Here is an 18439-nt window from a genome sequence, read left to right on the forward strand (position 1 = left end):
CCAACCGACTTCATTGTAGGCATCTTTGAAATCGAGGCTACTTTACTTAAAATGCCACTTGGTGGTTCTATGGTGTAATGGTTAGCACTCTGGACTTTGAATCCAGAGATCTGAGTTCAAGTCTCAGTAGAACCATTTGTCTCTGTTCCTGACATCTTCAATACATTTCTTTTTATCCCAGGCTTAGTTTATGGACTGTAATGTGAAATTAGGCACAAATATAAGTCTGACAGTTTGTTCACCCAGTTACTGAGTTTTCATGGATTTCAGAAAAAGTGCATGATCTTACCACAATAAACCACAATTTGAGAAAAGTGCTCGTATTCTAATGTTTTTTGGATCAAAATGTAAAATGTTTAAATTAAATCCTTTTGTTACTTTGCAGTCTTGATTGTAGGGCTGAAACGATTCCTCGAATGATTCGAGTACCTCGATTACTAAAATTCCTCGAGGAAAATTTACCTGCCTCGAACCTTCGTTAATTTATGTTTTATTAGTTAGCGCACCGTGTTCCGGCCGGGACTTCATTTGCGTTGCGCGGAGCTCTCACTTCCGCCTCTGAGTTGTTGACAAAAGCTAAGTCTCAGCGGCATAAAGTCCAATCTTCAAGATTGGCCCGTGGGGATTTTATGGATTGATGATAATGCCCGACTTTTTATCGTTTTTGGGGAACCAATAAGCATCCTTAAAATGACTGGGGGAATGCCTGGAGTACGGCAGCATTTCTCCTCCGGGGCTGCTGGTTGAAAGCGAACGGCGGGAAGAGCGCTGAGGTGAGCGGATAGCCTGAACAGGGCGGGCGGCTGAGTAGCTGATGCTTACCGTGTAAATGTAGCTTTACCGACGAACCGCACAATAAATTTCATATCCCGGTCTGAAGAAACGGGTGGCGGAGCGCATCGTACATGGCTGGTAGATGAGTTTCTGAGTGTGACCAGTGAAGGTGTCGTAAATATCCCGTATTGCTTCCCCCCGTGTTCGTCCCCCGGTCTAACGGTTCGTCAGTCCGCTGGTCTATTTCCTCCCCTCCACCCCATGTTCGTTCATTCGCCCTCTCCTCCCACTCCAGGCGGCATTTCCCGTATTTTCAAACCCAAAGCGTGACGGGTTAGGTGGCAAGGTGAGTTTAATTAATCTATTAAACTCACTGAAGATGAATACATAAACTAAAAGCTGGATTGTAGACATTTTTTATAAGCATATTTGTGAGCCTGCCTCTTTGTTATTAAATTCAATATAATTTCAGATTTTTCTATAACTTTTCTTCTGGTTAACTTAGAAAGTGAGCTATTATTGTTACAGGTTAGTTTTCTAAACTACAAAAAAGCAACTGTTAGGGATGCTCAAATATGAAAAATTGGACTGATATTGATATCTGATAGTAACACCGGTATTATGCCAGATTTACCAATATTTCATTTTATAATTTTTTTTATCCGATTACTCGATTAATCATAAGAATAATCGATAGATTACTCGATTACTAAAATATTCGTTTACAACAGCCCTACTTGATTGTTTCAAACACTATATTTCAACTGGCCAGTATGGGGTTTGAACCCATGATCTTGGCAATATTAGCAACATGCTCTGACCAGCTGAGCAAACCGACCTTTCAGATTGATGAGTTTTCATCGATTTGCTAAAAACGTAGATGATCTTAACAAAAGTGCTCATATTCTAATGTTTTTCAATGTCAACTTGCATAAAGGTATACTTCCTAGCACTTTTTTATTTTAAAGTGTTGATTGTGTTTAAGAGCCATTATTTATTTTGAATTCATGAACCATTATTTATTTTGAAGTATGGATTTTAGTTTTGAACCATTTTGTAGTTTTAAGTGTTGATTGTTGTTTTTATTTGGAAGTGTTGATTTTATTGCTTACCCTTTTTATATTTTGAAATGTTGATTGTCTGAAAGACCTTAGATATGAATTGACCAGTACGGGGATTGAGCCCATGACCTCAGTGTTACCAGCACCACGCTCCGACCTGCTGAGCTATCCTACCTTAGAAACTGTTGAGTTTTCTTGGATTTAAGAAGAACTTACATGATTTTACCACAATTTAGATTGGATAAAAATGCTCATATTCCTATGTTTTTCAAAATCAACATATGAAATGGTTTAACATAAATCCTCTTGCTACTTTGAAGTCAATTATCTGAAAAAATGTGTATTTAAACTGGCAAGTATGGGGTTTGAACCCATGACTTTGGCGTTATTAGCACCACGCTCTGACCAGCTGAGCTAACCGGCCATACATGATACTGTCATCTCATCGATGGGGTTAACGGTCAGCAAGAATTCTATGGCGCAGTGGTCTGTACTCTGAATCCAGGTATCTGAGTGAAAGCCTCACTAGAATCTTGAAGCATCTGACATCTTCAAATTTGGAATCTAAAACTGAAACAGAAGAAGCGTTCAGTTTCTGTAGTGTAGTGGTTATCACGTTTGCTTAACACGTGAAAGGTCTCTGGTTCGAAACCAGACAGAAACAGATTTTGTATGTTATGCTTCTCACAGGGTGCATTGAGAGAACAAGAGTTTTCGTGATGGTTCATTTGCCAACCGACTTCATTGTAGGCATCTTTGAAATCGAGGCTACTTTACTTAAAATGCCACTTGGTGGTTCTATGGTGTAATGGTTAGCACTCTGGACTCTGAATCCAGAGATCTGAGTTCAAGTCTCAGTAGAACCATTTGTCTCTGTTCCTGACATCTTCAATACATTTCTTTTTATCCCAGGCTTAGTTTATGGACTGTAATGTGAAATTAGGCACAAATATAAGTCTGACAGTTTGTTCACCCAGTTACTGAGTTTTCATGGATTTCAGAAAAAGTGCATGATCTTACCACAATAAACCACAATTTGAGAAAAGTGCTCGTATTCTAATGTTTTTTGGATCAAAATGTAAAATGTTTAAATTAAATCCTTTTGTTACTTTGCAGTCTTGATTGTTTCAAACACTATATTTCAACTGGCCAGTATGGGGTTTGAACCCATGATCTTGGCAATATTAGCAACATGCTCTGACCAGCTGAGCAAACCGACCTTTCAGATTGATGAGTTTTCATCGATTTGCTAAAAACGTAGATGATCTTAACAAAAGTGCTCATATTCTAATGTTTTTCAATGTCAACTTGCATAAAGGTATACTTCCTAGCACTTTTTTATTTTAAAGTGTTGATTGTGTTTAAGAGCCATTATTTATTTTGAATTCATGAACCATTATTTATTTTGAAGTATGGATTTTAGTTTTGAACCATTTTGTAGTTTTAAGTGTTGATTGTTGTTTTTATTTGGAAGTGTTGATTTTATTGCTTACCCTTTTTATATTTTGAAATGTTGATTGTCTGAAAGACCTTAGATATGAATTGACCAGTACGGGGATTGAACCCATGACCTCAGTGTTACCAGCACCATGCTCCGACCTGCTGAGCTATCCTACCTTAGAAACTGTTGAGTTTTCTTGGATTTAAGAAGAACTTACATGATTTTACCACAATTTAGATTGGATAAAAATGCTCATATTCCTATGTTTTTCAAAATCAACATATGAAATGGTTTAACATAAATCCTCTTGCTACTTTGAAGTCAATTATCTGAAAAAATGTGTATTTAAACTGGCCAGTATGGGGTTTGAACCCATGACTTTGGCGTTATTAGCACCACGCTCTGACCAGCTGAGCTAACCGGCCATACATGATACTGTCATCTCATCGATGGGGTTAACGGTCAGCAAGAATTCTATGGCGCAGTGGTCTGTACTCTGAATCCAGGTATCTGAGTGAAAGCCTCACTAGAATCTTGAAGCATCTGACATCTTCAAATTTGGAATCTAAAACTGAAACAGAAGAAGCGTTCAGTTTCTGTAGTGTAGTGGTTATCACGTTTGCTTAACACGCAAAAGGTCTCTGGTTCGAAACCAGACAGAAACAGATTTTGTATGTTATGCTTCTCACAGGGTGCAGTGAGAGAACAAGAGTTTTCGTGATGGTTCATTTGCCAACCGACTTCATTGTAGGCATCTTTGAAATCGAGGCTACTTTACTTAAAATGCCACTTGGTGGTTCTATGGTGTAATGGTTAGCACTCTGGACTCTGAATCCAGAGATCTGAGTTCAAGTCTCAGTAGAACCATTTGTCTCTGTTCCTGACATCTTCAATACATTTCTTTTTATCCCAGGCTTAGTTTATGGACTGTAATGTGAAATTAGGCACAAATATAAGTCTGACAGTTTGTTCACCCAGTTACTGAGTTTTCATGGATTTCAGAAAAAGTGCATGATCTTACCACAATAAACCACAATTTGAGAAAAGTGCTCGTATTCTAATGTTTTTTGGATCAAAATGTAAAATGTTTAAATTAAATCCTTTTGTTACTTTGCAGTCTTGATTGTTTCAAACACTATATTTCAACTGGCCAGTATGGGGTTTGAACCCATGATCTTGGCAATATTAGCAACATGCTCTGACCAGCTGAGCAAACCGACCTTTCAGATTGATGAGTTTTCATCGATTTGCTAAAAACGTAGATGATCTTAACAAAAGTGCTCATATTCTAATGTTTTTCAATGTCAACTTGCATAAAGGTATACTTCCTAGCACTTTTTTATTTTAAAGTGTTGATTGTGTTTAAGAGCCATTATTTATTTTGAATTCATGAACCATTATTTATTTTGAAGTATGGATTTTAGTTTTGAACCATTTTGTAGTTTTAAGTGTTGATTGTTGTTTTTATTTGGAAGTGTTGATTTTATTGCTTACCCTTTTTATATTTTGAAATGTTGATTGTCTGAAAGACCTTAGATATGAATTGACCAGTACGGGGATTGAACCCATGACCTCAGTGTTACCAGCACCATGCTCCGACCTGCTGAGCTATCCTACCTTAGAAACTGTTGAGTTTTCTTGGATTTAAGAAGAACTTACATGATTTTACCACAATTTAGATTGGATAAAAATGCTCATATTCCTATGTTTTTCAAAATCAACATATGAAATGGTTTAACATAAATCCTCTTGCTACTTTGAAGTCAATTATCTGAAAAAATGTGTATTTAAACTGGCCAGTATGGGGTTTGAACCCATGACTTTGGCGTTATTAGCACCACGCTCTGACCAGCTGAGCTAACCGGCCATACATGATACTGTCATCTCATCGATGGGGTTAACGGTCAGCAAGAATTCTATGGCGCAGTGGTCTGTACTCTGAATCCAGGTATCTGAGTGAAAGCCTCACTAGAATCTTGAAGCATCTGACATCTTCAAATTTGGAATCTAAAACTGAAACAGAAGAAGTGTTCAGTTTCTGTAGTGTAGTGGTTATCACGTTTGCTTAACACGTGAAAGGTCTCTGGTTCGAAACCAGACAGAAACAGATTTTGTATGTTATGCTTCTCACAGGGTGCAGTGAGAGAACAAGAGTTTTCGTGATGGTTCATTTGCCAACCGACTTCATTGTAGGCATCTTTGAAATCGAGGCTACTTTACTTAAAATGCCACTTGGTGGTTCTATGGTGTAATGGTTAGCACTCTGGACTCTGAATCCAGAGATCTGAGTTCAAGTCTCAGTAGAACCATTTGTCTCTGTTCCTGACATCTTCAATACATTTCTTTTTATCCCAGGCTTAGTTTATGGACTGTAATGTGAAATTAGGCACAAATATAAGTCTGACAGTTTGTTCACCCAGTTACTGAGTTTTCATGGATTTCAGAAAAAGTGCATGATCTTACCACAATAAACCACAATTTGAGAAAAGTGCTCGTATTCTAATGTTTTTTGGATCAAAATGTAAAATGTTTAAATTAAATCCTTTTGTTACTTTGCAGTCTTGATTGTTTCAAACACTATATTTCAACTGGCCAGTATGGGGTTTGAACCCATGATCTTGGCAATATTAGCAACATGCTCTGACCAGCTGAGCAAACCGACCTTTCAGATTGATGAGTTTTCATCGATTTGCTAAAAACGTAGATGATCTTAACAAAAGTGCTCATATTCTAATGTTTTTCAATGTCAACTTGCATAAAGGTATACTTCCTAGCACTTTTTTATTTTAAAGTGTTGATTGTGTTTAAGAGCCATTATTTATTTTGAATTCATGAACCATTATTTATTTTGAAGTATGGATTTTAGTTTTGAACCATTTTGTAGTTTTAAGTGTTGATTGTTGTTTTTATTTGGAAGTGTTGATTTTATTGCTTACCCTTTTTATATTTTGAAATGTTGATTGTCTGAAAGACCTTAGATATGAATTGACCAGTACGGGGATTGAACCCATGACCTCAGTGTTACCAGCACCACGCTCTGACCTGCTGAGCTATCCTACCTTAGAAACTGTTGAGTTTTCTTGGATTTAAGAAGAACTTACATGATTTTACCACAATTTAGATTGGATAAAAATGCTCATATTCCTATGTTTTTCAAAATCAACATATGAAATGGTTTAACATAAATCCTCTTGCTACTTTGAAGTCAATTATCTGAAAAAATGTGTATTTAAACTGGCCAGTATGGGGTTTGAACCCATGACTTTGGCGTTATTAGCACCATGCTCTGACCAGCTGAGCTAACCGGCCATACATGATACTGTCATCTCATCGATGGGGTTAACGGTCAGCAAGAATTCTATGGCGCAGTGGTCTGTACTCTGAATCCAGGTATCTGAGTGAAAGCCTCACTAGAATCTTGAAGCATCTGACATCTTCAAATTTGGAATCTAAAACTGAAACAGAAGAAGCGTTCAGTTTCTGTAGTGTAGTGGTTATCACGTTTGCTTAACACGCAAAAGGTCTCTGGTTCGAAACCAGACAGAAACAGATTTTGTATGTTATGCTTCTCACAGGGTGCAGTGAGAGAACAAGAGTTTTCGTGATGGTTCATTTGCCAACCGACTTCATTGTAGGCATCTTTGAAATCGAGGCTACTTTACTTAAAATGCCACTTGGTGGTTCTATGGTGTAATGGTTAGCACTCTGGACTCTGAATCCAGAGATCTGAGTTCAAGTCTCAGTAGAACCATTTGTCTCTGTTCCTGACATCTTCAATACATTTCTTTTTATCCCAGGCTTAGTTTATGGACTGTAATGTGAAATTAGGCACAAATATAAGTCTGACAGTTTGTTCACCCAGTTACTGAGTTTTCATGGATTTCAGAAAAAGTGCATGATCTTACCACAATAAACCACAATTTGAGAAAAGTGCTCGTATTCTAATGTTTTTTGGATCAAAATGTAAAATGTTTAAATTAAATCCTTTTGTTACTTTGCAGTCTTGATTGTTTCAAACACTATATTTCAACTGGCCAGTATGGGGTTTGAACCCATGATCTTGGCAATATTAGCAACATGCTCTGACCAGCTGAGCAAACCGACCTTTCAGATTGATGAGTTTTCATCGATTTGCTAAAAACGTAGATGATCTTAACAAAAGTGCTCATATTCTAATGTTTTTCAATGTCAACTTGCATAAAGGTATACTTCCTAGCACTTTTTTATTTTAAAGTGTTGATTGTGTTTAAGAGCCATTATTTATTTTGAATTCATGAACCATTATTTATTTTGAAGTATGGATTTTAGTTTTGAACCATTTTGTAGTTTTAAGTGTTGATTGTTGTTTTTATTTGGAAGTGTTGATTTTATTGCTTACCCTTTTTATATTTTGAAATGTTGATTGTCTGAAAGACCTTAGATATGAATTGACCAGTACGGGGATTGAACCCATGACCTCAGTGTTACCAGCACCATGCTCCGACCTGCTGAGCTATCCTACCTTAGAAACTGTTGAGTTTTCTTGGATTTAAGAAGAACTTACATGATTTTACCACAATTTAGATTGGATAAAAATGCTCATATTCCTATGTTTTTCAAAATCAACATATGAAATGGTTTAACATAAATCCTCTTGCTACTTTGAAGTCAATTATCTGAAAAAATGTGTATTTAAACTGGCCAGTATGGGGTTTGAACCCATGACTTTGGCGTTATTAGCACCACGCTCTGACCAGCTGAGCTAACCGGCCATACATGATACTGTCATCTCATCGATGGGGTTAACGGTCAGCAAGAATTCTATGGCGCAGTGGTCTGTACTCTGAATCCAGGTATCTGAGTGAAAGCCTCACTAGAATCTTGAAGCATCTGACATCTTCAAATTTGGAATCTAAAACTGAAACAGAAGAAGCGTTCAGTTTCTGTAGTGTAGTGGTTATCACGTTTGCTTAACACGCAAAAGGTCTCTGGTTCGAAACCAGACAGAAACAGATTTTGTATGTTATGCTTCTCACAGGGTGCAGTGAGAGAACAAGAGTTTTCGTGATGGTTCATTTGCCAACCGACTTCATTGTAGGCATCTTTGAAATCGAGGCTACTTTACTTAAAATGCCACTTGGTGGTTCTATGGTGTAATGGTTAGCACTCTGGACTCTGAATCCAGAGATCTGAGTTCAAGTCTCAGTAGAACCATTTGTCTCTGTTCCTGACATCTTCAATACATTTCTTTTTATCCCAGGCTTAGTTTATGGACTGTAATGTGAAATTAGGCACAAATATAAGTCTGACAGTTTGTTCACCCAGTTACTGAGTTTTCATGGATTTCAGAAAAAGTGCATGATCTTACCACAATAAACCACAATTTGAGAAAAGTGCTCGTATTCTAATGTTTTTTGGATCAAAATGTAAAATGTTTAAATTAAATCCTTTTGTTACTTTGCAGTCTTGATTGTTTCAAACACTATATTTCAACTGGCCAGTATGGGGTTTGAACCCATGATCTTGGCAATATTAGCAACATGCTCTGACCAGCTGAGCAAACCGACCTTTCAGATTGATGAGTTTTCATCGATTTGCTAAAAACGTAGATGATCTTAACAAAAGTGCTCATATTCTAATGTTTTTCAATGTCAACTTGCATAAAGGTATACTTCCTAGCACTTTTTTATTTTAAAGTGTTGATTGTGTTTAAGAGCCATTATTTATTTTGAATTCATGAACCATTATTTATTTTGAAGTATGGATTTTAGTTTTGAACCATTTTGTAGTTTTAAGTGTTGATTGTTGTTTTTATTTGGAAGTGTTGATTTTATTGCTTACCCTTTTTATATTTTGAAATGTTGATTGTCTGAAAGACCTTAGATATGAATTGACCAGTACGGGGATTGAACCCATGACCTCAGTGTTACCAGCACCATGCTCCGACCTGCTGAGCTATCCTACCTTAGAAACTGTTGAGTTTTCTTGGATTTAAGAAGAACTTACATGATTTTACCACAATTTAGATTGGATAAAAATGCTCATATTCCTATGTTTTTCAAAATCAACATATGAAATGGTTTAACATAAATCCTCTTGCTACTTTGAAGTCAATTATCTGAAAAAAATGTGTATTTAAACTGGCCAGTATGGGGTTTGAACCCATGACTTTGGCGTTATTAGCACCACGCTCTGACCAGCTGAGCTAACCGGCCATACATGATACTGTCATCTCATCGATGGGGTTAACGGTCAGCAAGAATTCTATGGCGCAGTGGTCTGTACTCTGAATCCAGGTATCTGAGTGAAAGCCTCACTAGAATCTTGAAGCATCTGACATCTTCAAATTTGGAATCTAAAACTGAAACAGAAGAAGTGTTCAGTTTCTGTAGTGTAGTGGTTATCACGTTTGCTTAACACGTGAAAGGTCTCTGGTTTGAAACCAGACAGAAACAGATTTTGTATGTTATGCTTCTCACAGGGTGCAGTGAGAGAACAAGAGTTTTCGTGATGGTTCATTTGCCAACCGACTTCATTGTAGGCATCTTTGAAATCGAGGCTACTTTACTTAAAATGCCACTTGGTGGTTCTATGGTGTAATGGTTAGCACTCTGGACTCTGAATCCAGAGATCTGAGTTCAAGTCTCAGTAGAACCATTTGTCTCTGTTCCTGACATCTTCAATACATTTCTTTTTATCCCAGGCTTAGTTTATGGACTGTAATGTGAAATTAGGCACAAATATAAGTCTGACAGTTTGTTCACCCAGTTACTGAGTTTTCATGGATTTCAGAAAAAGTGCATGATCTTACCACAATAAACCACAATTTGAGAAAAGTGCTCGTATTCTAATGTTTTTTGGATCAAAATGTAAAATGTTTAAATTAAATCCTTTTGTTACTTTGCAGTCTTGATTGTTTCAAACACTATATTTCAACTGGCCAGTATGGGGTTTGAACCCATGATCTTGGCAATATTAGCAACATGCTCTGACCAGCTGAGCAAACCGACCTTTCAGATTGATGAGTTTTCATCGATTTGCTAAAAACGTAGATGATCTTAACAAAAGTGCTCATATTCTAATGTTTTTCAATGTCAACTTGCATAAAGGTATACTTCCTAGCACTTTTTTATTTTAAAGTGTTGATTGTGTTTAAGAGCCATTATTTATTTTGAATTCATGAACCATTATTTATTTTGAAGTATGGATTTTAGTTTTGAACCATTTTGTAGTTTTAAGTGTTGATTGTTGTTTTTATTTGGAAGTGTTGATTTTATTGCTTACCCTTTTTATATTTTGAAATGTTGATTGTCTGAAAGACCTTAGATATGAATTGACCAGTACGGGGATTGAACCCATGACCTCAGTGTTACCAGCACCACGCTCCGACCTGCTGAGCTATCCTACCTTAGAAACTGTTGAGTTTTCTTGGATTTAAGAAGAACTTACATGATTTTACCACAATTTAGATTGGATAAAAATGCTCATATTCCTATGTTTTTCAAAATCAACATATGAAATGGTTTAACATAAATCCTCTTGCTACTTTGAAGTCAATTATCTGAAAAAATGTGTATTTAAGCTGGCCAGTATGGGGTTTGAACCCATGACTTTGGCGTTATTAGCACCACGCTCTGACCAGCTGAGCTAACCGGCCAAACATGATACCCCCATCTCATCGATGGGGTTAACGGTCAGCAAGAATTCTATGGCGCAGTGGTCTGTACTCTGAATCCAGGTATCTGAGTGAAAGCCTCACTAGAATCTTGAAGCATCTGACATCTTCAAATTTGGAATCTAAAACTTAAACAGAAGAAGCGTTCAGTTTCTGTAGTGTAGTGGTTATCACGTTTGCTTAACACGCAAAAGGTCTCTGGTTCGAAACCAGACAGAAACACATTTTGTACGTTATGCTTCTCACAGGGTGCAGTGAGAGAACAAGAGTTTTCGTGATGGTTCATTTGCCAACCGACTTCATTGTAGGCATCTTTGAAATCGAGGCTACTTTACTTAAAATGCCACTTGGTGGTTCTGTGGTGTAATGGTTAGCACTCTGGACTTTGAATCCAGAGATCTGAGTTCAAGTCTCAGTAGAACCATTTGTCTCTGTTCCTGACATCTTCAATACATTTCTTTTTATCCCAGGCTTAGTTTATGGACTGTAATGTGAAATTAGGCACAAATATAAGTCTGACAGTTTGTTCACCCAGTTACTGAGTTTTCATGGATTTCAGAAAAAGTGCATAATCTTACCACAATAAACCACAATTTGAGAAAAGTGCTCGTATTCTACTGTTTTTTGGATCAAAATGTAAAATGGTTTAAATTAAATCCTTTTGTTACTTTGCAGTCTTGATTGTTTCAAACACTATATTTCAACTGGCCAGTATGGGGTTTGAACCCATGACATTCGCGTTATTAGCACCACTCTCTGACCAGCTGAGCTAACCGGCCATACGTGATACTGTCATCTCATCGATGGGGTTAACGGTCAGCAAGAATTCTATGGCGCAGTGGTCTGTACTCTGAATCCAGGTATCTGAGTGAAAGCCTCACTAGAATCTTGAAGCATCTGACATCTTCAAATTTGGAATCTAAAACTGAAACAGAAGAAGCGTTCAGTTTCTGTAGTGTAGTGGTTATCACGTTTGCTTAACACGCAAAAGGTCTCTGGTTTGAAACCAGACAGAAACAGATTTTGTACGTTATGCTTCTCACAGGGTGCAGTGAGAGAACAAGAGTTTTCGTGATGGTTCATTTGCCAACCGACTTCATTGTAGGCATCTTTGAAATCAAGGCTACTTTACTTAAAATGCCACTTGGTGGTTCTATGGTGTAATGGTTAGCACTCTGGACTTTGAATCCAGAGATCTGAGTTCAAGTCTCAGTAGAACCATTTCTCTCTGTTCCTGACATCTTCAATACATTACTTTTTATCCCAGGCTTAGTTTATGGACTGTAATGTGAAATTAGGCACACATATAAGTCTGACAGTTTGTTCACCCAGTTACTGAGTTTTCATGGATTTCAGAAAAAGTGCATGATCTTACCACAATAAACCACAATTTGAGAAAAGTGCTCGTATTCTACTGTTTTTTGGATCAAAATGTAAAATGGTTTAAATTAAATCCTTTTGTTACTTGCAGTCTTGATTGTTTCAAACACTATATTTCAACTGGCCAGTATGGGGTTTGAACCCATGATCTTGGCATTATTAGCAACACGCTCTGACCAGCTGAGCAAACCGACCTTTCAGATTGATGAGTTTTCATCGATTTGCTAAAAACGTAGATGATCTTAACAAAAGTGCTCATATTCTAATGTTTTTCAATGTCAACTTGCATAAAGGTATACTTCCTAGCACTTTTTTATTTTAAAGTGTTGATTGTGTTTAAGAGCCATTATTTATTTTGAATTCATGAACCATTATTTATTTTGAAGTATGGATTTTAGTTATGAACCATTTTGTAGTTTTAAGTGTCTTTTTATTTGGAAGTGTTGATTTTATTGCTTACCCTTTTTATATTTTGAAATGTTGATTGTCTGAAAGACCTTAGCTATGAATTGACCAGTATGGGGATTGAACCCATGACCTCAGTGTTACCAGCACCACGCTCCGATCTGCTGAGCTATCCTACCTTACGAACTATTGAGTTTTCATGGATTTAAGAAGAACTTACATGATTTTACCACAATTTGGATTGGATAAAAATGCTCATATTCCTATGTTTTTCTAAATCAACATATGAAATGGTTTAACATAAATCCTCTTGCTACTTTGAAGTCAATTATCTGAAAAAATGTGTATTTAAACTGGCCAGTATGGGGTTTGAACCCATGACTTTGGCGTTATTAGCACCACCCTCTGACCAGCTGAGCTAACCGGCCATTCATGATACTGTCATCTCATCGAAGGGGTTAACGGTCAGCAAGAATTCTATGGCGCAGTGGTCTGTACTCTGAATCCAGGTATCTGAGTGAAAGCCTCACTAGAATCTTGAAGCATCTGACATCTTCAAATTTGGAATCTAAAACTGAAACAGAAGACGCGTTCATTTTCTGTAGTGTAGTGGTTATCACGTTTGCTTAACACGCAAAAGGTCTCTGGTTCGAAACCAGACAGAAACAGATTTTGTACGCTATGCTTCTCACAGGGTGCAGTGAGAGAACAAGAGTTTTCGTGATTGTTCATTTGCCAACCCACTTCATTGTAGGCATCTTTGAAATCGAGGCTACTTTACTTAAAATGCCACTTGGTGGTTCTATGGTGTAATGGTTAGCACTCTGGACTCTGAATCCAGAGATCTGAGTTCAAGTCTCAGTAGAACCATTTGTCTCTGTTCCTGACATCTTCAATACATTTCTTTTTATCCCAGGCTTAGTTTATGGACTGTAATGTGAAATTAGGCACAAATATAAGTCTGACAGTTTGTTCACCCAGTTACTGAGTTTTCATGGATTTCAGAAAAAGTGCATGATATTACCACAATAAACCACAATTTGAGAAAAGTGCTCGTATTCTAATGTTTTTTGGATCAAAATGTAAAATGGTTTAAATTAAATCCTTTTGTTACTTTGCAGTCTTGATTGTTTCAAACACTATATTTCAACTGGCCAGTATGGGGTTTGAACCCATGATCTTGGCATTATTAGCAACACGCTCTGACCAGCTGAGCAAACCGACCTTTCAGATTGATGAGTTTTCATCGATTTGCTAAAAACGTAGATGATCTTAACAAAAGTGCTCATATTCTAATGTTTTTCAATGTCAACTTGCATAAAGGTATACTTCCTAGCACTTTTTTATTTTAAAGTGTTGATTGTATTTAAGAGCCATTATTTATTTTGAAGTGTTGATTTTAATTCCGACCCATTTTTATTTTGAAGAGTTTTGAAGAATTTTAGAGCCATTTTTTGTTTGGAAATATTGATTTTATTTTTCATCCATTTTTATTTTGAAGTGTTGATTGTCTGAAATATATTGTATTTTAATTGACCAGTATGGGGATTGAATCCATGACCTATTAGTACCCCGCTCTGACCTGCTAATGTTGAGTTTCCATGGATTAAAGAACAACTTACACAAGGAATTTGTGAAAACTTAAAAACTTTTAAGTTTTAAACTTTTAAGTTTTTAAAAATTAAAAACTTTTCAAACCACATTTTAAGTTACTTTTGACTGTAACTTTGCCGACCCCCCCAAAATTGGTTTTAAGAAATTTTCCTGTTTATGGTTCCCCCCAATAATGAGATGGTATCTACGCCCTTGACAGGATCCCGCTAAAAAAACAAACTTAACTTTGTACCTTATTCTCGTGACTCAATTAATCCACCATACAAGTTTAACAGGAAGTGTTAACTACAGACAGAAAGCTCCCAGCTGCCATCTGAACTTGCATACTGTAGCTGGAGTTCACGTCTCACCTATCGATTAAATAGTCTTTACCCACTTAGATACAGAGAAATGCCTGACTATTCAGGATTAAAAATACCTCATATTGAATTTAAAGTCAATGTGACATCACCTGGTCAGGTAACCTACTAAACAAAATCATGTTTATACATTTGGCAGATGACTTTATCAATAGCACTTGACAAAATGCAGTGTCTGTCACTGGTTTCACAGTTGTTGACAGTATGTTGTTTTTAATGATTTCTTATTTTTTTGTTTTTATCATGTAAAACATTTTGAACTGTCTTGTTGCTGCTGAAATGTGCTATATAAATAAACTTTAATGATTGACCTTTTGATTAAGCTACTAAGGAAGACCACCAGTCATAAGATAAGACAGATAGTTTTTTTCAGGACTAAGAGAAGTCAGAAGGAACACACTGCAGCCTCAATATGTTCATGCACATTTTTCCTCATTAAGCCAGAAGAGAGCCATGCAGACTGAATGCACCATTACTTGTATTTTCTTTGAAATCAGCACCTCAGAGTCATGACAAATGGCTGAGCTGCGTTCACAGTTTTTCCACACAGTTCCAGAGAACAGAGCCCGTTCTCCGTCACCCCTGGTGAAGCACACAATGATTCCTAACGGGGTTTTCTGTTCGCCTGGTCAAACAGATATGAGCTGCAGCATGAAGCAGTAAAACCGGATTTACAAAGAAGGCGACTGCCAGAAGACATTCTGCCTTTATCTTTTCAACGCCGGCTGATAAAAGCTTCACATGCTTTAGGTCATCTTTGTGGTGATGTATGTTCTGAGTCATTTCCTACCCTAAAGTAAACTGAATTCATTAAGATAGCTAATTATTACCATTGGTCAATGCACTGATATGAGTTATCTATCACCTTTAATTTATAATCAAAGTTGCTTCAGCTGATTTTTTTTCCTGAGTGATGACTTTCAGACTCGCAGCCTGAAGATCAAGGTCTTAGTCTTCTGGTTTTATCGTACTGGAGTCTCCGCTTTCATCCCCAAGGGAAAATAAATAATTCAAGACGTTGTGCCTGTGCGCTGAATCATTTGAAGTCACCCCATGACCTAAATTCAATTGAAGCAACCCATTTATCTTCAAAGATTCAGTCTTCAGGTATGTTATGTGGCATCTTGCCATGTTTGCCTGACTTCTCTCATCTTTCACAGATGTTTACACATGCTGCGTTTCTGAATTATTGAATATAAACCTGAACTCTGCATGTTATCAGTATCATAAAACACATTCAATTCTCCACCAGGCAAAGGTTTTCTCTGGTTTTAATTGAGGACATTTTTCTGATAGTCTTTCCGCTGGTAGCACCTGTTTGCAAAGAGAGCTGCAAAGCTATTTGCTAGATGACTTATATTGCTTTTTCTGTTACTTGCTTTGAAGCGTTTCAAATCAAACTAATCTTAATGTGAAACAAAACAACTCTTGTCAAGGTTTTTTAGTTTTCATTTAATTATTATATAACAAAACATTATTTTGGGGGGTTCTCTTTAAATTAAGTAAAGAGAAAGTAACTTTACTTCTCACTTTTACTTGGTGACACCACTAAAGTCCACCATAGAACCACCAAGTGGCATTTTAAGTAAAGTAGCCTCGATTTCAAAGATGCTTACAATGAAGTCGATTGGCAAATGAACCATCACGAAAGAGGAAGACTCTTGTTGTCTAACTGTGAGAAGCATAATTTACAAAATCTGTTTGTCTGGTTTCAAACCAGAGACCTTTAGCATGTAAAACAAATGTGATAACCACTACACTACAGAAACTGAACGCTTCTTCTATTTCAGTTTTAGATTCCAAATTTGAAGATGTCAGATGCTTCAAGATTCTAGTGAGGCTTTCACTCAGATACCTGGATTCAGAGTACAGACCACTGCGCCATAGAATTCTTGCTGACCTTTAACCCCATCGATGAGATGACAGTATCGTGTATGGCCGGTTAGCTCAGCTGGTCAGAGCGTGGTGCTAATAACGCCAAGGTCATGGGTTCAAAGCCCAATCAGACAATCAACACTTGAAAAATGAAAAATGGTGGAAAATGTGAAAAACATTGAAATATAAAGAAGGTTGAAAAATAAAATCAATACTTCAAACTAAAAAATGTTTTAAAATTAAATCAACATTTCAAAATAATAGAAAGCTGGATAATATACCTCTACTCATGCTGATTTTGAAAAACATTAGAATATGAGGACTTTTTCACATCGCCAAGTTTTTCTTAAAAACATGGAAACTTACCATTCTGTGTGGCTGGTTAGCTCAGCTGGTTAGAGTGTGGTGCTAGTAGTGCCAAGGTCATGGGTTCAATCCCTCATTGACTTCATTGAAGGAATTTGATCCTGAAAATCCTGATTTCCAATTCAATGAAGGACCCTTACCTACATGGCTCACAGATATCATCCATCTTGGGCTCCTGGCACAAAGAATTCATTATTCCAAGCAGGAAACAGCTTGGGTATAAGAATAAAGGTGCACTTATGTAAATTGCTGGGAGACAAACGGAGGTAACCAGTATGCTGAATATATCTGTTACAGTGTTTGGAAAGGACCATATATTTGTGCAAACTGGAATTATGAAAATAAATTATGTTAATGGACACATGCCAATTATTTAAAAAAAAAAACATCACGTTTTTCAATAAAAGATTTTGGCGCTACAATGAGATGGTTTATCCACTGTTTTGAAATTAGTGTATTTCACAAAACTGCTTATTTTCACATCACCTGAGTCATGTGATCAACAACCCGGATGTTACTGCTGGTGGAAAAGATGAAGACAACGACAGAAGTAGGTGGACGATGGAACGGCATGTTTTTTTAATGACACGAACAAACTTATCCATGTGTGATTTTAATTGCATTTCCGATTTAATGGAAACACTGCAATTATGAAATTGTGTTTTTTCAACATTGACGGAAAATCAACAACATTTTCGTCCACATTTCTAATGGAAACAGCTGCAGATTTTGCTCTGCTGTGTAGTGAGCAATGTGTCTGTTGGTGTGATTGCGATTTGCGTAGTTTTTGTACAGCATATATAAAATATGAAATGTATATTGAGAAACTAAAATACTTGGGAAACATGCTAGTTGACACATTATAGGCTGGCATTTGCAAAACAGCCAATCCAATCAGCACCAATCATTTTTCTTGGTGCTGATTGGCTGATTGGCTGAACCCAAAGAGTGGAGATGGGGAAGCATGTAGATGTTGGCTTCTGGGACATGCTCAGACAGTTTCCAATGTGTGAATTAATGAATATTAAAGTAAAGCTGATGTTTGAACTATTAAAATAGGCAAAAATCAATGCACACTTTCATGAAAGTTTAGCAGTACCTGTAATTTTTTTTTTTGCTCTACTCACTGCAAATTTCAGCTTTGTATCCTTTCTGCCACTGCAGTTTCCTGTAGTACAGCACAAAATAGGGCCAGTTTTGGAAACAAAAAATATTTTTAATAATTAAGTATTAGTTGACAATATTATCTGTCTCTTGCTACAGCCAACATTACCTCCAGTAGTGAGAAAGAGAAGAGACGAAACACGAAGGAACACAAAGTTGAGATGACAGTTTGTGCTCCAGAGAGCAGCGTGAGGCTTGAACTGCGTGTGCAGCTACAACAGCAAACAAGCAAACCAGAGAGCTGTGGTAAGAAATGACTTTGGTATTTGCAAAGAATACTTAATGCTGCTGAGGCCATATCTGCAATAGCTTTAGAAACACATGGAAAAAAATATGTTTCACTGCT

The 18439-nt window shown here is 36.9% G+C and overlaps 25 non-coding genes across 25 annotated transcripts; 18 read left to right on the forward strand and 7 right to left on the reverse strand.

The window, feature by feature from the left end:
* The first annotated feature begins 63 nt into the window (after positions 1 to 63).
* On the forward strand, positions 64 to 135 carry trnaq-uug (transfer RNA glutamine (anticodon UUG)). Its single transcript has one exon. It is a non-coding gene; the product is annotated as a tRNA-Gln (tRNA).
* A 2050-nt stretch (positions 136 to 2185) lies between these two features.
* Positions 2186 to 2259, reverse strand: trnai-aau (transfer RNA isoleucine (anticodon AAU)). Its single transcript has one exon. It is a non-coding gene; the product is annotated as a tRNA-Ile (tRNA).
* Positions 2260 to 2426: 167 nt separating this feature from the next.
* trnav-aac (transfer RNA valine (anticodon AAC)) lies at positions 2427 to 2499 on the forward strand. The gene has a single exon. It is a non-coding gene; the product is annotated as a tRNA-Val (tRNA).
* Positions 2500 to 2629: 130 nt separating this feature from the next.
* On the forward strand, positions 2630 to 2701 carry trnaq-cug (transfer RNA glutamine (anticodon CUG)). Its single transcript has one exon. It is a non-coding gene; the product is annotated as a tRNA-Gln (tRNA).
* A 926-nt stretch (positions 2702 to 3627) lies between these two features.
* Positions 3628 to 3701, reverse strand: trnai-aau (transfer RNA isoleucine (anticodon AAU)). The gene has a single exon. It is a non-coding gene; the product is annotated as a tRNA-Ile (tRNA).
* A 167-nt stretch (positions 3702 to 3868) lies between these two features.
* Positions 3869 to 3941, forward strand: trnav-aac (transfer RNA valine (anticodon AAC)). Its single transcript has one exon. It is a non-coding gene; the product is annotated as a tRNA-Val (tRNA).
* A 130-nt stretch (positions 3942 to 4071) lies between these two features.
* Positions 4072 to 4143, forward strand: trnaq-cug (transfer RNA glutamine (anticodon CUG)). The gene has a single exon. It is a non-coding gene; the product is annotated as a tRNA-Gln (tRNA).
* A 926-nt stretch (positions 4144 to 5069) lies between these two features.
* trnai-aau (transfer RNA isoleucine (anticodon AAU)) lies at positions 5070 to 5143 on the reverse strand. The gene has a single exon. It is a non-coding gene; the product is annotated as a tRNA-Ile (tRNA).
* A 167-nt stretch (positions 5144 to 5310) lies between these two features.
* Positions 5311 to 5383, forward strand: trnav-aac (transfer RNA valine (anticodon AAC)). Its single transcript has one exon. It is a non-coding gene; the product is annotated as a tRNA-Val (tRNA).
* Positions 5384 to 5513: 130 nt separating this feature from the next.
* Positions 5514 to 5585, forward strand: trnaq-cug (transfer RNA glutamine (anticodon CUG)). The gene has a single exon. It is a non-coding gene; the product is annotated as a tRNA-Gln (tRNA).
* Positions 5586 to 6511: 926 nt separating this feature from the next.
* On the reverse strand, positions 6512 to 6585 carry trnai-aau (transfer RNA isoleucine (anticodon AAU)). The gene has a single exon. It is a non-coding gene; the product is annotated as a tRNA-Ile (tRNA).
* Positions 6586 to 6752: 167 nt separating this feature from the next.
* trnav-aac (transfer RNA valine (anticodon AAC)) lies at positions 6753 to 6825 on the forward strand. Its single transcript has one exon. It is a non-coding gene; the product is annotated as a tRNA-Val (tRNA).
* A 130-nt stretch (positions 6826 to 6955) lies between these two features.
* trnaq-cug (transfer RNA glutamine (anticodon CUG)) lies at positions 6956 to 7027 on the forward strand. The gene has a single exon. It is a non-coding gene; the product is annotated as a tRNA-Gln (tRNA).
* A 926-nt stretch (positions 7028 to 7953) lies between these two features.
* trnai-aau (transfer RNA isoleucine (anticodon AAU)) lies at positions 7954 to 8027 on the reverse strand. The gene has a single exon. It is a non-coding gene; the product is annotated as a tRNA-Ile (tRNA).
* A 167-nt stretch (positions 8028 to 8194) lies between these two features.
* trnav-aac (transfer RNA valine (anticodon AAC)) lies at positions 8195 to 8267 on the forward strand. Its single transcript has one exon. It is a non-coding gene; the product is annotated as a tRNA-Val (tRNA).
* Positions 8268 to 8397: 130 nt separating this feature from the next.
* Positions 8398 to 8469, forward strand: trnaq-cug (transfer RNA glutamine (anticodon CUG)). Its single transcript has one exon. It is a non-coding gene; the product is annotated as a tRNA-Gln (tRNA).
* Positions 8470 to 9396: 927 nt separating this feature from the next.
* trnai-aau (transfer RNA isoleucine (anticodon AAU)) lies at positions 9397 to 9470 on the reverse strand. Its single transcript has one exon. It is a non-coding gene; the product is annotated as a tRNA-Ile (tRNA).
* A 370-nt stretch (positions 9471 to 9840) lies between these two features.
* On the forward strand, positions 9841 to 9912 carry trnaq-cug (transfer RNA glutamine (anticodon CUG)). Its single transcript has one exon. It is a non-coding gene; the product is annotated as a tRNA-Gln (tRNA).
* A 926-nt stretch (positions 9913 to 10838) lies between these two features.
* trnai-aau (transfer RNA isoleucine (anticodon AAU)) lies at positions 10839 to 10912 on the reverse strand. Its single transcript has one exon. It is a non-coding gene; the product is annotated as a tRNA-Ile (tRNA).
* A 167-nt stretch (positions 10913 to 11079) lies between these two features.
* trnav-aac (transfer RNA valine (anticodon AAC)) lies at positions 11080 to 11152 on the forward strand. The gene has a single exon. It is a non-coding gene; the product is annotated as a tRNA-Val (tRNA).
* A 130-nt stretch (positions 11153 to 11282) lies between these two features.
* On the forward strand, positions 11283 to 11354 carry trnaq-uug (transfer RNA glutamine (anticodon UUG)). The gene has a single exon. It is a non-coding gene; the product is annotated as a tRNA-Gln (tRNA).
* A 522-nt stretch (positions 11355 to 11876) lies between these two features.
* Positions 11877 to 11949, forward strand: trnav-aac (transfer RNA valine (anticodon AAC)). Its single transcript has one exon. It is a non-coding gene; the product is annotated as a tRNA-Val (tRNA).
* Positions 11950 to 12079: 130 nt separating this feature from the next.
* On the forward strand, positions 12080 to 12151 carry trnaq-uug (transfer RNA glutamine (anticodon UUG)). The gene has a single exon. It is a non-coding gene; the product is annotated as a tRNA-Gln (tRNA).
* Positions 12152 to 13310: 1159 nt separating this feature from the next.
* trnav-aac (transfer RNA valine (anticodon AAC)) lies at positions 13311 to 13383 on the forward strand. Its single transcript has one exon. It is a non-coding gene; the product is annotated as a tRNA-Val (tRNA).
* A 130-nt stretch (positions 13384 to 13513) lies between these two features.
* On the forward strand, positions 13514 to 13585 carry trnaq-cug (transfer RNA glutamine (anticodon CUG)). The gene has a single exon. It is a non-coding gene; the product is annotated as a tRNA-Gln (tRNA).
* Positions 13586 to 18439: the final 4854 nt, after the last annotated feature.

Source organism: Poecilia mexicana, unplaced genomic scaffold, assembly GCF_051168715.1.
Source record: "Poecilia mexicana isolate PSO_F unplaced genomic scaffold, ASM5116871v1 scaffold_7, whole genome shotgun sequence".
In the NCBI taxonomy this organism is placed as follows: Eukaryota; Metazoa; Chordata; class Actinopteri; order Cyprinodontiformes; family Poeciliidae; genus Poecilia; species Poecilia mexicana.